General features: G+C 29.8%; 1 protein-coding gene across 5 annotated transcripts in view; it reads left to right on the forward strand.

Moving 5' to 3' along the window:
* The window catches only part of LOC129917835 (phosphorylase b kinase gamma catalytic chain, skeletal muscle/heart isoform), a 40,298-nt gene that overhangs the window by 12,007 nt on the left and 11,709 nt on the right, over positions 1-16,582 (forward strand). The window contains exon 1 of one of the 5 annotated variants that reach the window (XM_055998012.1): positions 319-541. The exons of the other annotated variants lie outside the window; for them this stretch is intronic. The gene's annotated coding sequence lies outside the window, so the exon portion shown is untranslated. Of the gene's footprint in view, positions 1-318; positions 542-16,582 lie in introns of those variants that run through there. 5 annotated transcript variants of the gene reach the window in all.

The following is a 16,582-nucleotide window of genomic DNA, read 5'->3' on the forward strand; positions in this document are numbered from 1 at the left end:
TCATTATTCGTTTCCTTTATTTGCCTTTATGATGAGGTCTCGTTTCATTGATAAGAATGTCGACTTAAAAATAAGTTTTTTTTTTTTTTTTGTTATTATGCGAGCTGAACTCTGCTTAATTAGAATAAACTTATTATTATTTTTTTTTTGACGTAGGTGCATACATGAAATTTTTGAAAGTAAGGTTTATTAGCATGATCAGCTCATGATCAATAGATGTGTTATCAGTTCAATTATATACGTATTTTAATTTCATTCCATCATCATCAGACTACTCTGAATATTTTATTGTTTAAATTAAATCAATCTGAAAAAAGTTTTTATTAGTCGGGAAGTGTGTGCTGCTCTGCTGGTACAGTTGTTGTGTCTAGTGTAGTGCTAGGGAATTTTTGTTTGTTAAAAGCTTATTGCATTTACATACCTACTTGCATTTTGATTTTTTGTAATAATGACATTGACCTTGTATCGCGGGTGTTTAAAAAGAAAGTTGACTTTCAGTTCGTTCGGAAGTTGATATTAGCTTATTGCTTCATAATCCAAGGTAGGTTACATGACAGTATGTTTTAATAATACATTAATATAGAATAATTGAAAATAAAAACAAAACATACAGTGGAAATTCTTAACTTGGAACTTTAAGCAGAAAAGATTTTAAAAGAAAATATAATCAGTAATAAGATTTAGATAAGATAAAAGGATCCAAGGCATTTCTGAAACCAAGATTTTTGGAGTCAAACCAAGATTTAAACTGAATTCCTCAAAATGTGCTTTTTTAGTGCATTTCTTATTTCGTTTTTTGTCCATTAGTTGTACAATGTTTTTTTTTTTTTGTATTAGTTTATCATAGTGATACATGCTTGAACAAAGTTAAATGCATTACCTTACCTTACCAACATTCAATAAGAACGTTTGTCAAAATACTCACTCAGAAATTCACTCAGAAATTAGCACTTTTTATTAAAAAAAAATGCATGCTCGAAGCATAATATGTACCGCCATGACTTTGTCCATCATGAGATTCATCATAATATACTTATTAAATAACCGTTAACATTCCTATTTGATCTTTAACCGTAACAGATTATTCTCTTTAGATCGAAAAATGTTCATTTTTTCAAAATACTTATTCCGGCCATTGTAATTTGGCCTTTTAGAGCTTTAATAAGGGTAACGACCCTATCTTCTATGTATATTGACAATTTTTATTTTAGTAAAAGTAAAGTATACTACTCTTACTTCCTCATGTGGATCAATTAAATAATTTGTTTGGTGTGTAACTTGTTGTTTTTTATATAACTTGTTAAAATAGGGTCACTAAATTCGTGGTGCAGATTTGACATCCATGTTACAATCTAATAAATCGAATCGAATTGTCATTCGACAATAAATAAGTGCTTTCCATGAAGACGCCTACTAATGTGGATGAGAAAAATGTGGACAAAATATATTCTACCAAAGTTACCCAACTACCCTCTTCAAGCCATGACGCACCACTTAAAAATTATATGTGAACAAAATTTGAAATTCGATCTACTTTGCCACTAAAATGGATAAATAAGTGTAATTGGTTTTTGATGTATAAATTGATGATATTAGCAATTTAATTCTCAACTACGTGATTTGAGTCATTTACAAAAAGAAAACAACCTTACCCCTGCTAGCGTTTTATATTCACATTTTTTTTAAACTTTTATATTCTTTAAAAGAACATAATTTTTCGCAGAAAATTGCGAATTTGATCATTTGTAACCTGCGGTAAACGGGAACAAACATTAAATAATGAATAAACAGATTTAACATTCAATTCAAAACTTTTACCGTCCTATTGTTAATAAATAAAAAAAAAAGTCAATATCAAATATCAGTGTCGTATAGTTTGGTTTACATTTACACTTATAGCACCTGGGACAATAAACTTGCGAGTTTTCATTCATAAGGGTTGAGTGGGAGATTCATGATATCGGTCGTTGAATTGGCCACTTAAACTGTTTACGTTTTTTTTCTTTTGTCTTCATCTTTTTCAATCATTCACCTTTTGTATTGATTTGTTTGCTTTTGGTGGGAAATATAAAAATTATGAGATATTCGTAATTTTTATAGAATTTACATACATAGAATGTATGTAGGTATAGTATTTGTTGGTCTTTCTTTTGTTTTGGTTCTATAATAAGAGCCGGCGGCGGCTTTTTGTTTGAACTTAAAATGCTGAATTAAATTGTATTTGACTAAATCCAAATACCGCTGATCGATTGATTTCAATTTAAGGCAATTAAAGGCGATCTTTTGAACGTCATATTTGTATTAAAAAAAAATACAAAAAAAAAACACAGTAACAGTTGATTTAAACTTTTCAGCGCATTTTGGCAAGTCGTAACAACGTAACATATAATATTTTGATTTAAATGGTTTTGAAAAATTTAAGAAAATATCTAATGCATACTACTCGTATCCCGTTGGCTTGCTTTGAAGTACAGCAGACTTTTTGTTCCATAGAATTAGTCAATATAGATATAGATATTAACAATATAGATATAGATATTGGTTGATCGAAAATTTAGCGAATTGCTTAAACTTCATCGAAATATAAAAAAAAATTGATACATGTATGTACGATGTACGAACGTGTCTGTAGTCACTTTGTCTGATATTTGTATTCTGTCTTATTATGAATTCCATTCGTATCGTAGATTTTCGAATCTCGAAAGCAACTATAATGTAATCTATCGTATGTAAAAATTTCATACAAATTGCTATTACAATTGGGTTTCGGGATTCGTAATCAATTTACGATATGAATAAAATTCATGATAAGGTCGATTTTTAACATACGGCCAGCAGGACACGAGAAAGTGTAACATCGAAGTTAATTTCTAATGTAAATGAAAAGTATTGATCTTTTGATAATTTAAAACAGATTTAATTTGCATATTTTTACAATATGAAAAACTTAGAAAATAGACCCTCTACAACTTGTAAACAAATAATTCTAAAAATAGCAGGCACGCGATTAATACGCATTTAAAAATATTTCATTTGCAATCAACAGAAGCATGCGTACTTTGAACGTGATGTTATCTGCATTATATTAGTAAATATGTACGTACATTAGGGTGGAACAAACTATAATGTGGTTAAAAGAATGTATCCATTAATTAAATTCCAAAAATGTTCTTCAAATTATATTATTTTAAATACTGGACCAAACAACTTGGTGCTTTTGACGTTGTAATTGAATGTGAATGCAAACCAAAATCTAAGGTACATGGACTCTCGCTAACTTGAACATACGATAACTTAAACAATCCAATAACTTGAACATCCTATTTTCTTGAACTTTTTTATTGCTGACTCTATAAGTTGAATAATTTAAATATTTGAAGCTCTTTAACTTGAACAAATAAATTGTATTTCAACAGAAGTTTGAATTTCCTCAATGTAGGAAACTACTTTTGCAATCGTGTTTTATGTCATTTACATTAATTTATAATACAAAATTGAATTCGGGCAAAAAGGAAAACTTTTTATATGTTCCAGTATCTTGAACAATCCAATAACTTGAACAGGCCTGGTTTCGTATGTGTTCAAGTTAGCGAGATACCTACTATACAACATAAAATGTTTTTACACTAGTTTGATTTGAAATGTATCCTTGAATTTTCTGTGAAGTGATCCGTTGTTAAGTAATATTAGTTAAGTCAAGATTTTTGGTTTGATGACTGAAGTGCGTTCTTTTATTCGCCGATGTTAACTATTATTAAAAATAGTTAACTTTCATCGTTTCTAAATGTTCCTAAAAGTTACGAAATTTAACATCGTGACGTCACAACATCGTTCCTAAATCCAATGTTGAAGTGTCAAATAAATACATTTTGTAACTTTTTCGAACTCAGCTTCTGGACTTGAGTTTCAATGTTAATCTGTCAAACACAACTAAATGGAGAAGAGACGGGAAGATGTGAGAAGAGAATTTTTTGTTTGTTATCAAATTTGAAATTATTTAATGCATATTTTTGCTTCAATTTGCTTAGAATTCAATTTAAACGAATTATTTCAGTACTATAATTTAATTCCTTCTTGTTTATTCATTCATAAAATTTATCTCAAAAAAATTTATTTTGGCAGATCAACAAAATGTAACATTAGTCGTTCCTAAATCAAAGTTGAAATTTTCTAACAAAGTCTAATAAAAACGAATACAACGATTTTTTTGACACAACAACCAAAGTTAACTTTATTTAATAAAAGAACGGGCCACTGATATTGCAGTCTAAAAAAAACTGTGTCAAACAAAAAGAAACTTGAAATAGCCTTTCTAAAAATTATAATCACTTTTTCAGAAAAAAATTTCACACTTCCTGATGAAGGAAACTATAAAAATAGAAAAAAATTGAAAATTTGGGTTATGGTATATTTCTAATATTTGTGCGATTGCGCAATTTCAAAAATATATTTATTACTAAAATAATAAAGCTTTCACATTCTTTTTGTTTTATCATTATACGATAATTTTTCGACATTAAATTTAACGGAGTGTGAACAAATTTAGCCAAATGTTCCAAATTTATTTATGAAATTTAATTTCTAGCTTTAATTGTAAAAGAACACTGTATTAACACAGTGTGTTTCGAGCATCTTTTTCGTATTATAAATCCTTGCTGTTTATATCGTTGGCACAAAGCCAAAACCACGAATCTGCAAAATTGTAGTTTTGAGAAAACGGCTTCAAAGTTTTCGAAACTCATACAATCTTATGGAGACTAGTGGAACGAATATTGATATTTTAGGCTTCTAGACAACAAATGGAGGATTGGGATCGAAACAGTAAATAGAAAGACCGATAACAAGTTAAATGACGCATCTGCATTTTTGGACATTTTCACTTTAATGCGTCATTTAACTTGTTATCGGTCCCTCTGTCCACTGCTTCGACCCCAATCATCCATCTGTTGCCTAAAATATCCATTTCCGTAGAACGAGTTCCCATAAGATTGCATGTATTTCCAAAACTTTGAAGCCGTTTTTCTCAAAACTACAATTTTGCAGATTCGTGGTTTTGGCGTTGTGCCCACGATATATGCATTTTTATTCATAAATCAAAATAAGAGTGAAAGCGATTTATAACAAGTTGTCAACCGTTCAATGTTTTTCCTAGAAATATTTTTTTTATTTTGTACTCGTATTTCTTTATAAGATTCAAATCAACAAGTCTCGTGTCTGTTTCCTATTTGCGTAAACTGAGAAAGTAACAACACTTGTGTAGATATCTCACTTAAATAAGAAAAATGAATTACACCCTAATGACGTCTTACAGGCCTTGACCTATAAATAAGTGCCAAATAGAATTTATTTTTAAACTTAATTAGATGAATCTATGTATGCGCGTTAATCTTTACATATAAATCTAAACAAAATAAAAGTATGTTTATGTGTTTAAAGTGGGTGGGTTTATTTATTTACTTTTTCTTTTTTTTTTTTATTCAATTCATCCAATTAAATAAAAAGCTTGATAATATGACTAAGTATCTTAATGAATTTGCTGAAAGTACATATTTGAATCGATAGAGAATCATACGAAATTCTGTAGAGGAATTTGAAGAGTATAAATTTGGTACAAAATTAGATTTGAGGAAATATGTTGACAAGATAAGAAGAACGTATGTGACATTTAACATTTATTGACGTAGATGGGTTTGGCTTTCTACGCTAAACTGGTACAAAAAATAAAACATACGTTCTTCGAATCAAAATTCGGAAAGTACGACCTTCCCGAATGAATTTAATAATAAAAACATTTTTCACACTTAAGAGGAATACCCAACAAAATCTCTAGATGAACTTTTTATTGTTATTATACTCTGTTTATTTTTTTTTTATTTTTTAAATTGGAAATTCTTTGGGATAATCATTTAGTCTCTGTCGTACACTAAATTAACGCGTATTTTTTTTTTATATGTGAAACTTTGACAGTAAATCTGAGTGAAATATTTTTTCTTTTTTCTTAATTAACAAGATCCGTTGAAAACTCTTTAGAGATATGGCAATGGATTCACGCTTGATCATAGTGTTTTTTTAATTTTAGCAATCTAAAAATAACACAAAAGAAATTTATTAATGACGTATTTTTTTAATACCTTCTTGTATACAAAATATTATTTCTTGGAAGTTTAGATTAGATTGGTGGATTGATCGACCCAGACATATTGGAATGTTTATTTCATGACGATTGGCATCTTTTTTTCAAATTCTTTCTATTGAACGGTTTTCTTTTGTGTCAATCATGTATGCATATAACTTTGGTTTTAAAAATCACGGAATTTAATGTTGGAAACACTAGTAAAACTACCACCTGTCTTGAAAAGAAATGTTTATAGTTTTAAGTGGGTGATAACATTTCGTTTTTTTTTTTTTTCAAAATGTTTAATGCTGTCGCAATATAAACTTTACACAAAACTTACTTACTTATCGTGAAGTCGGGTGACTTTGGTCAACTTTTCAGATTCAAATGTGAATAAATTTTGCAATATTTTTTACCTTTTTACTTGCGATATACATAGGTACTATAGGGCAAGTTTAGGATTCGTAAAAAAAATCGAACTCGAGGTAACAATTTTACATGACATTACGATGATGGAGAATGCCAAAAAAAGTGGGTCCGGCAATTCTGTCTGTCTGTCTGTCTGTCTGTCCGTCTGTCTGTGTGTACCTCGAGCTACCACCTAAACTAATGGAGCGATTTCCTTCAAACTTGGTAGTTAACAGTTTTGGGTGATTCCCTAGAGGACAAATTGAAATTTTTTTTAGGACCAAAACTAACGGTACCGTTATAACAGAAATAGAAAAGTTAATTTTTTTCAAAAACGGCTCTAACGATTTTGACTAAAATTTTTACGTAGTGTAACACATAAAAGCTTCCTTTGGAAATAAAAAAAATATTTTTTTGAACCGTTATTAACGGTACCTGCCATAGAATGGTTTTTTTGATTTATGAATTTCTCGTAAACGACAAAACATATTTCGACCAAAATTTTTGTACAGAAACGTTTAAATTAAATTTTTCAAAAAACACATTTTTGAATTTTTAAAAAATATTTCAAATTTTTTTTTTGAAAAATCAATTTTTTGGAAACGGGTTGGTAAAAAATTTTCAAATTCCGTTTTTATGTGTAAATTATTTATTTCTTCAAAATGGCATACTAACTTTTTTTTTGAAAAATATATTTATATATAAAAAATTATTTTTTTAAAAAACGGTTCTAACGATTTTCTAAAAATTCCTTTTTATACAAGAAATAAAATGGCATACTTAGTTTTTTGTAAAAGATCATTTAAAACGGTATTTAATTATTTATAAAAAAAGATTTTATTTTTTTTTTCCACTTATGAAATTCCGTGAAAATATCATATACCTACAGTGCTGCTAAAAACATTCCGGATTTTTTTGTCATTTTCATCAAATAAAATTTTATAACACAAACCTGGAACAAAATATTGTTTTAATATTTTTTCTAGATCGTTCATATATCACTTAAGCAATTTCAACAAAAAATAATGATCTTTAACACATACAAAAAATTTAAAAATTAAAAAATGAAGTAAAGCCAGAATTTCAGCTGTGAAAAACTAACCGGATTTATTAATGTTAATGTTCAAAGTTAATATTTTGCTCAGAAACCTTTGTTTTCGAAAACTGCTTGGCACCAACGAGGCTTGGACTCGGCCAAATTATTTAAAATAGAACTAGGAATATCTTCCTAGTCATTTTTCAAAGCTGCAAGTACGTTAGTTGCTGAGGTGTGCTTTTTCTTCTCTACCTGTCACTTAAAGATTGCCCACAAATTTTCAATCGGGTTCGGTCGGATAAATTGTTCCGGCTATTCCAAGCCAGGAGTATTGTCTACCCCGAACTGCTGTTTTACGAGCTTTTAAAATTTTTTGGCATCATAACTTGCAGGAAGAGCCAATGTAAAAGCACTTCTTTCTCCTTTTATGGAGCCATTATCGACTCCAACATCTCTCCATTCTGAAAATGATCCATAAATCCGTTGATTCTGTGTAACGGGGTAGAGCCTGTAGCTGAAAGAACCCCCAAACCATCATTGATCCTCTGCTGTGTTCACGGTAGGGAGCATATTTTTTTGGTTTTAAACATGTCCATGTTTGAGAGCCTGGCTGCCAATTTACAATCGGAATAGACCCAGTTAAAATTGCTTTTATCATTGAAAAACATATTTTTCCGTTTTGTTATCGAGCAATTGAGATGATTTTTTGTAAATAAAACCATGATGAAGTATTTTTATTTTAAAATTTAAAGATCCTTTAAATTGCCAACTTTTTTAGACAATGCTTAGTATTAAAGAATGGCCTTTTTCCGAGTGGAGACAGATTAAGACCAAGTCTCTGAAAGCCTTCTTTACTGTACTTGATGTTGAAGGCAGATTAAGCTCCTCACAAATCGTTTAAGAAGCCGCAAAGGGATCTTATATCAAAAAATTCTTTATTCGCCTATCACTTTTTAAGGATATTTTGTTATGGCATCCACCCAAGTGATCTGCTTCAACTGATTTTTCTCTTTTTTACTTTTTGACGATATCATACACACTTGACGTTGCAATTTACAACATTCCAAAGGGATAACATTATGTTTTATTTCGGCTTGAAAGTGTTCTACGACTCAGTTACGAATTTTGTGACTATAATGCGTTTTTTCCGTTATTCCATTAAGTAATTTATACAATTCACAAAGCTAACAACTTTGTTTGTCACTGCAAACAAAAATTTTACAGAAGTGACGCTTAAAACCGTTGCCTCAACAGCGAAAATTGAAATCCTTAAAAAATCCGGTTAGTTTTGCACAGACGAAATGCTGCCTTTCCTTCATTTTTCAATTTTTAAAATTTTTGAATGTATTAAAGAACATTAATTTGTGTTCAAATTCCTTGACTGATATATTAATGATCTAGAAAAAATATTAAAACAATATTTTGTTCCAGTTTTGTGTTATAAAATTTCAATTGATGAAAATTACAAAAAAATCCGGAATGTTTTTAGCAGCACTGTACCTTATTTTGTTCAATGAAAAGCTTTAACATTAGAGTCACTTTTACCATAAGAGCAAGTACGTGCGACCCCAGTCGTGCAATTTATTTGTTTGGTTTCGTTGTAATTACTGATGTTTTCTGGTGGTACACCTTGCAAGCTGACTTCAAGATTATCGAACAAACTAAACATTGTGGAAACCGATATGGCAGCCCTCGATGGTGTTATAATTTTGGCACATTGGTAATATTATTTGATTCTTTCGCCTATTCAAAAAGGAATCTCCCCAATCCTTGCCACGCAAATTGTCATTAAACTTGTGAAACACATTTCTTTTTGCTGTCGAGAAACGCCTTGGTGATGTGGTGAAGATCAAGTATCGAAAGTGAAATTCCCTAATTGCTAGTTGTTACAAGAATTTTAACAAGCGCGGTTTGCCCACCAACAGACTCTGTGTGGAGGTTTTTAATTTTGTTTTAGGGCAAGGACCTTGCGATTTTGAACTCCCTTGGCGCCTTGTTTAATGACATATTGACTTCTCGGACTAACAATAAAGCGACTTCCAATGTTGCAGAGCTATAGTTTTTGTAAAGCTTTTAATGTACCGCTTTCTTGTTTGTTTGTGGCATCTTAAATATTTCCTAAAAAAGAAGAAAAATTATTTTTATATGATTAAGTCTAATGCAAAATTTAAGACGTAGACGATGACCACCCACCCAAAGTCAACCAAAGTGCATGTGAAAACCACCCTTAGAGTTGGCTTCGTTGCTTTGTAAGTGTCAAACAACCAAACAAAGTCAAACCCCACTCCAGAGTTAGGATCCCATAGAAATCATACCAGCGCCGAATGAATTAACAAGAATATGATTATAAAATACTATAAGCTGATGTGTCATTACTAAAAACATTTTTTTTTTTTACAATTGGATGTAATCTTCGAATACCTTTAATATAAATCTACCGCTTAAATAAGCTTCATTCAAACAAAAAAAAAAGTATTTCTTTCTATGGTATCATATCATTTTAACGACCTAATTAAACCTTATTAAAACTACTGTTTTTATATTCCTTCAATACTGCTTAGGACTGCTTAATATTCGTCTTATACGTAAATCTTGTAGAAGCTAGTTTATTAAAACTAGCTAAAACTGATAATCTCGAGCATTTTTCATTTTTCTTTCTCTTCAATTAGCAAATTGAAATCATCAAATGAAAAGTTCCGATTTGAAATTCACTTTTGGATTCAAATAGGTACATTCATTATAGAATCTTAGTTTTCAATTTCGAATTGTCTAGGCCAAATGCTCCCTACATAACCTATAAAGATCCGGTGGTTTGAAAGATTTAATTTGTAAATTTGCATGAAAAATCGAAATACCAAGGTTCAATACCTATATTTTTCTTTTCAAATATAAAAGTGATTTTGTTATGTCCCCTTAAAACCTCTTTAAACAAGATTTCAATTAATTGAAAATAATTGTGTGGAGAGAGAGCAGCTAGCATTCGGTGCAAACAGCACTAAGATACAAATAAAAATAATTCATAAAAATGTAAAATTCAAATTATGGAAAGTTTAGTTCTTGAAGAGTTGTCGTCCTACAAAGTGGTTGCATATTTTTTCTTGTGTTTTTTATAAACTAAGTCATTGAAAGTAAATCTATGTATATATTAACAAAAATAAATGAATACCATTGAATTACAAAAGTTGGTCATATTATTATTCATTCAAAGAACGTGGAAGTTTCACAAACAATTTATTTGGTAATTATATATTTAAACAAACTTTATAAATATAAAGTTAATCAATAAATATCTTTTGTATATGTTGTAACTAACGCTTTCTCGAATTAATGTTGCATTTCCTTAATAAATAACTGATGTAGCTTAAATCAGTTGAAACACGTTGAAAGAAAGTAAATTTACTACCCAAAAGCACAGGTTGTTGTTAACAATAATTTGGGGATTTTTGGTCAGTAAGTGCGAACTTTAAGTTTGTAGTCTATTTCACATGAAATTGGGTGTGATTCACAATTAATGTGTGCAGAAAGATTTGCATACACAAAATTTTACTCGTTTATATTTTTTCTCAGCCAATTTTCAACCGATTTTCATAAAAAATATCTCGTCGAAATAAATTCTCATGCTCAAATCTAACGCATACCCTATTTTTTCTAGGGGAAACAAAATATTATTACCATAAATTTCAATATGATGGTTATTTTCTCAGATGAGACAAGACTGAACTAAAATTCAAATAATGAAAAGAAATGTGTGTTGAGAAGGCTTGGGGAAAAATATTGTAAAGTCTGTCTGCCAACCTGCTCTACATAACGTACGGAGTAAATGAGCTTTCCTAAAACTGCCTTGAGTGTGAATGATTAGAAAGAGCTATCATTTCGTTTTGATGTTTTTCTTTCTTCTTAAAAAAAAAAAAAACAAAAATTACGTTTATATCAGTTTTGAGACCATGACTTGTTGAATTTTTGGTTCAAAATAAAAACCCTTTTACTGTTTATTATGTCTGAGATACTAGGCATAAAATATAAATATTGTTTATGCTTTTTATTGGTTGATAATACTGTTGCCTTTTAAGATCTTTTCGACTTCTTTAAAATAAGAAAAAAAAACACAAAAATACGCACTTGAATTTCAAAGCCATTTCAAATAAGATACCGGGATCTAACTACAAAAGTAAAAAATATTTATTAAAAACCAAATGTTGCATCTCATCATCTGAAATCTATAGAGTTTTTACCAACACCCCAAGTTTCATACATCGTTAATGTCTTCTTCCTAAAAAAGGTACAAAAATTCAAATTGATTCAAATTGGCGAATTTAGAATTTTTGAAATGGCTTATTTTTTTCGACAAAACTTGAAAAAATAAAAAACTGAAAATCATTGAAAAATCGAAAGAGGAATCGTTTAGGAACTTGTCTAGTATTTAAACATACAATTTTAAAATTTTGAAATTCAAATAACTTGTCGTTCTTTTCGGATTTTTGTTTGAATTAACGTTTAACTGTTTTTTGAACCTTCAGCAATTTCAAACATTGTTGCTTCGTCAACTTGCAATGTTAGTGTGTTGTAAGAATCATATACATAATGTAAAATCAACAAATAACATTGGTCGACAAAAATAAAATGAAAGCCGAGAGCAAGAACTACATATATCGTCGCCGTAAAGCAAAATTGTTCTAAGTCACAAAAAGCAAATTTTACAGGGGACGATTTTTAAGTTTCAAATTGGTTTAAAGCGTACAAGTTTACCTCATTAGTAGGTGCATACTATTTTTAAATATTTTTTAAAACTAAAAACCCAAAATTGGACATAGAACAATTCCTATACAAGTACGTTTTTTCTTTAAAAAAAAAGTGGACTTAGAACAAAATATGATGGAACTTAGAACAATCAAGAATACTCGGGCTCATTTTCAAAAGGCTACTTCCCTGTTTTTATTATTCTATGTCCCATTAAATTATATTTTCTGCGGAATGAAATTTTTTTTTGACAAATTAGTAAAACTGCATCATTAACTCATTTTCAGTAAAAAGTCGATTTAGAAAAATTTTGCTTTACGCCGACGCACAGTGGTGCCATTTGACGTTTTTGGCGACAAAATTCATTTGCACGGCCATTTCTGGACGAAAAGTCATGAAATTTGGTACACTGAATGATTATAGTATGGAGAATACGAAAGGGCTGCCAACTTTTTTTAATTCAAAATGGCGGCTCCAAAATGGCGGAAAGAATGAGCGTTAAAATATAATTTTCATTTTCAAAACAGTATATAAGCTAGAAATTGGGCTAAATTCATGTCAAAAAGGTGTTAGATTTAAGATTTAGGACTCATAGATTAATATTCATTACAAAAAAATCAACAAATTTGAAAACAAAGTCCAAAAAATGCCAACTTAGTAAAACACACTTTAAGACCTCTAATTACGCTATTTCATGCATTTTTTTTTTTAATTTATCACAATTTTGAGATCTATTCTATTTATGTTTCATAAGAAAATTGAAAATATTGGGGTTATAAGGTTGCCAACTATGTTTTTAAGTAAATATAAGAAAACATGATATAATGAAAAGTTTCAATGTTCAATAAAACTGAGAATTTATTTTTTCCGTAAACCAAAATATACTTTTGTAATAGATTTTAGCGTTTTAAATTCAAATCCGGAGTCAAAAAAAATCTATGACGTCACGTTTGGAAAATATAAATTAATTTTGATCTGCTTATATCTCAAAAACGTGACGTCATAGATTTTTTTTGACTCCGGATTTGAATTTAAAACGCTTAAATCTATTACAAAAGTATATTTTGGTTTACGGAAAAAATAAATTATCAGTTTTATTGAACATTGAAACTTTTCATTATATCATGTTTTCTTATATTTACTTAAAAACATAGTTGGCAACCTTATAACCCCAATATTTTCAATTTTCTTATGAAACATAAATAGAATAGATCTCAAAATTGTGATAAATTAAAAAAAAAATGCATGAAATAGCGTAATTAGAGGTCTTAAAGTGTGTTTTACTAAGTTGGCATTTTTTGGACTTTGTTTTCAAATTTGTTGATTTTTTTGTAATGAATATTAATCTATGAGTCCTAAATCTTAAATCTAACACCTTTTTGACATGAATTTAGCCCAATTTCTAGCTTATATACTGTTTTGAAAATGAAAATTATATTTTAACGCTCATTCTTTCCGCCATTTTGGAGCCGCCATTTTGAATAAAAAAAAGTTGGCAGCCCTTTCGTATTCTCCATACTATAATCATTCAGTGTACCAAATTTCATGACTTTTCGTCCAGAAATGGCCGTGCAAATGAATTTTGTCGCCAAAAACGAAGAATGGCACCACTGTGCGACGATATATAACTGCTAATATTCATGTATTTCGAACACGTGACGTGCCAGTGCAATTTTGATATCGGATTTGGAATCAAAATCCTTAAGAAAGGTTCAATGTCGATTTTCGTTTCAGACCTGGTGTAATTAATATGTAGATTGTAGGCCTTTCCTCTTATACATTCATTGAAATGATCTCAATTTCTGTTACTTTGGAGAGTGTAGGTATCAAATATTCATCTTAAATTTTTTAAAACTTTTTAAAGTAATTAATAAAGAAAATACAGACCAAAAAAATTTTCAGAGGTCAGTTCTTGCATGTTTCGACTTTCTGGACCTGTTTTTAAGTTTGATGCTTTAATAACATCCATTTCTGATACAAACAAAGTGCTGCTGTTTTTGCTTACACCAATAATTTGTGCCCCTTCCTTTTTCTTACTTTGCGGTCGTACTTTCCTTTCGTGCACTTCTTCGTCTTAATTAATGTAATGACTCAGAGAATGCACCAAACTTTATTTAGATTTAACAAAAACAAACTTACACCACAAATTGAAAAACAAATAGTTATTTTATCAATCATCATTCTTGCACCTGCCTCGGTTCATAATAAATCCTTCAAGATAATAAAATTATATTAATCACTTTCTTTGTGGATTACATTTTAATTGTTTTAATTCTTCTCTTATCACAGGATAGTAAATAGTTTTTACGGTCATATTTTTGTAAGATAAAAGTGAGTATAATGTAAATAGGAAAACACGCCATATAAGTTACACGTTGGTATTGTGTTAATATTTAATAATCGCAAGCGCAACCATGACTTTAACTCATTGTCAAGTTCATTGCAAGGTCAAGTGCATGTTTTGTATTACAATTTCAATCTAATTACGTATAATTCTTAGTTTTCTATTAGTCTTTTAAGTAAATATAAACAAATATTAGGTTTAGATTAGGAAGTATTGTAAACTTTTTACAATGCATCCACTTGAAAATGGTGATATTCTATTTTGTTCACATGTTTTGAATTACATAATATAATGGAAATTAAAAACAAAAATAGAATACCTTATTGTTAAACAAGATCAAATCGAGTAACCTATCCTTTTATGTTCTTTATCCATACATAGTATATCATTTATCGATAGCTCCATATCAATTCAATATTGATTTACTCCTATTTAGAGATTGATTCTGTAAACTCATGCAGCATATGTTAATTTGTTGAATGCTCTTTAAATTCATTACTTAATCAATTCCAATAAAATGTTAAGACACGAAAACTTACTTATATTTTTTCTAAACCTTTTCAAAATATCTGCCAGTGGTGGCACACCAAAAGGTGGTGCAATTCCTCCGTTCCTGACAAGACTGCATGAAAGAATCCAAATGAATTGACAACTGTCCAAATTCTTAATTTGACTGCAGTAGCACACTTGATTTCTTAGAAAAAAGCGAGGTAAAACAAATGCTATGCTTGCCCTGAGATTAACCCTTGGTTTTTTATTTCAATATTCATACCAAAACTGACCACACTGTTGTCCCAGATATTCTCCTCAATCTTACGTGTCTTTACATTTTTAGCTAACAAGTTGACATGAGCGCAGAGTCTCAGAGCTATCGCAGTGGATAGAATAGTCTCAAAGATATGCCAATAATTCAGTTAGTAACATCATAATTTGTAATCCCAATTCAATCTTACCCCTAAGCTCCTCGGTTAAATTTCGACAAAAATATCCTTTTAATCCTAAATTTCTTAAGAGGAATGAGCATTGTTCAAAGATGCATCCTTACATCTCCTGAGTTGATGGCACCTTCTCAAACAAATGTGGGTTGAGTTAGAACAAGTTTCAAACTTTGGGATTATTTTACATTAAGAAATTGAAACAAAACCATTGAAATATAAAGGCTACAATAGATCTTAAAGGTCGCAGTGTACTTACACCTCAATATCAATCAAAGAATATAAATAATTCAAATGAAAAATAAAAGAAACTGATTACAAAGGTGTCTGCTTGGTGACCGAACAAACCATGAATGGGGCAACAAACTTGCTTGACCAAGACGCAACAGGCATTTAAGTATTCAAATAGCTGCACGAGTTATTTCGGATTTGTCTTTCTTGACGGTACTCGAAAACTGATTAAATATCGTATCTTAATCATTGCATAAATGTTCCAAACGAAAATTTTATCGATAAAAGAGGATAAGCAAACATTTTTTTACTGCACCGCAAAGCCCAGATCAGTTTTTGTTTCCTCATTGCTTAGGAAACATGGTTCTGCTCGTTCCTGATTCAAAAAAAAAATTTAATTATTTCCGTTAAGATTCATTGTCTCCCGCGACCTTCTCACATAAAATTGATAAAGTTTTCCAATACAAATCAAAGTCATAACTTTTCCATTTTCTTCAGTTCCAATATTTGCATTTTGTCTGATAGCTAAACAATTTAAAACAAAAAAAAACTATCGAATCAGTTTAAGTAAGCAGTTCATTATTAACTTTCAAGAAGATTACTTTGCTTTCAAATGATTTCTTTCGAAGCTAAAGAAGAGAAATTCCTTCCAAGCCTTGGTGATTTGATAAAAGTCGGCATAGATAGTCATTCTTTACTAACGGCGCAATTATTCCTAACAGATTTCCGTAGTATCACATTGAACCTTACATTTATAGAAGTGCTCCAGTTGTCCT

This window comes from Episyrphus balteatus, chromosome 4 (genome assembly GCF_945859705.1).
Source record: "Episyrphus balteatus chromosome 4, idEpiBalt1.1, whole genome shotgun sequence".
Lineage (NCBI taxonomy): Eukaryota > Metazoa > Arthropoda > Insecta > Diptera > Syrphidae > Episyrphus > Episyrphus balteatus.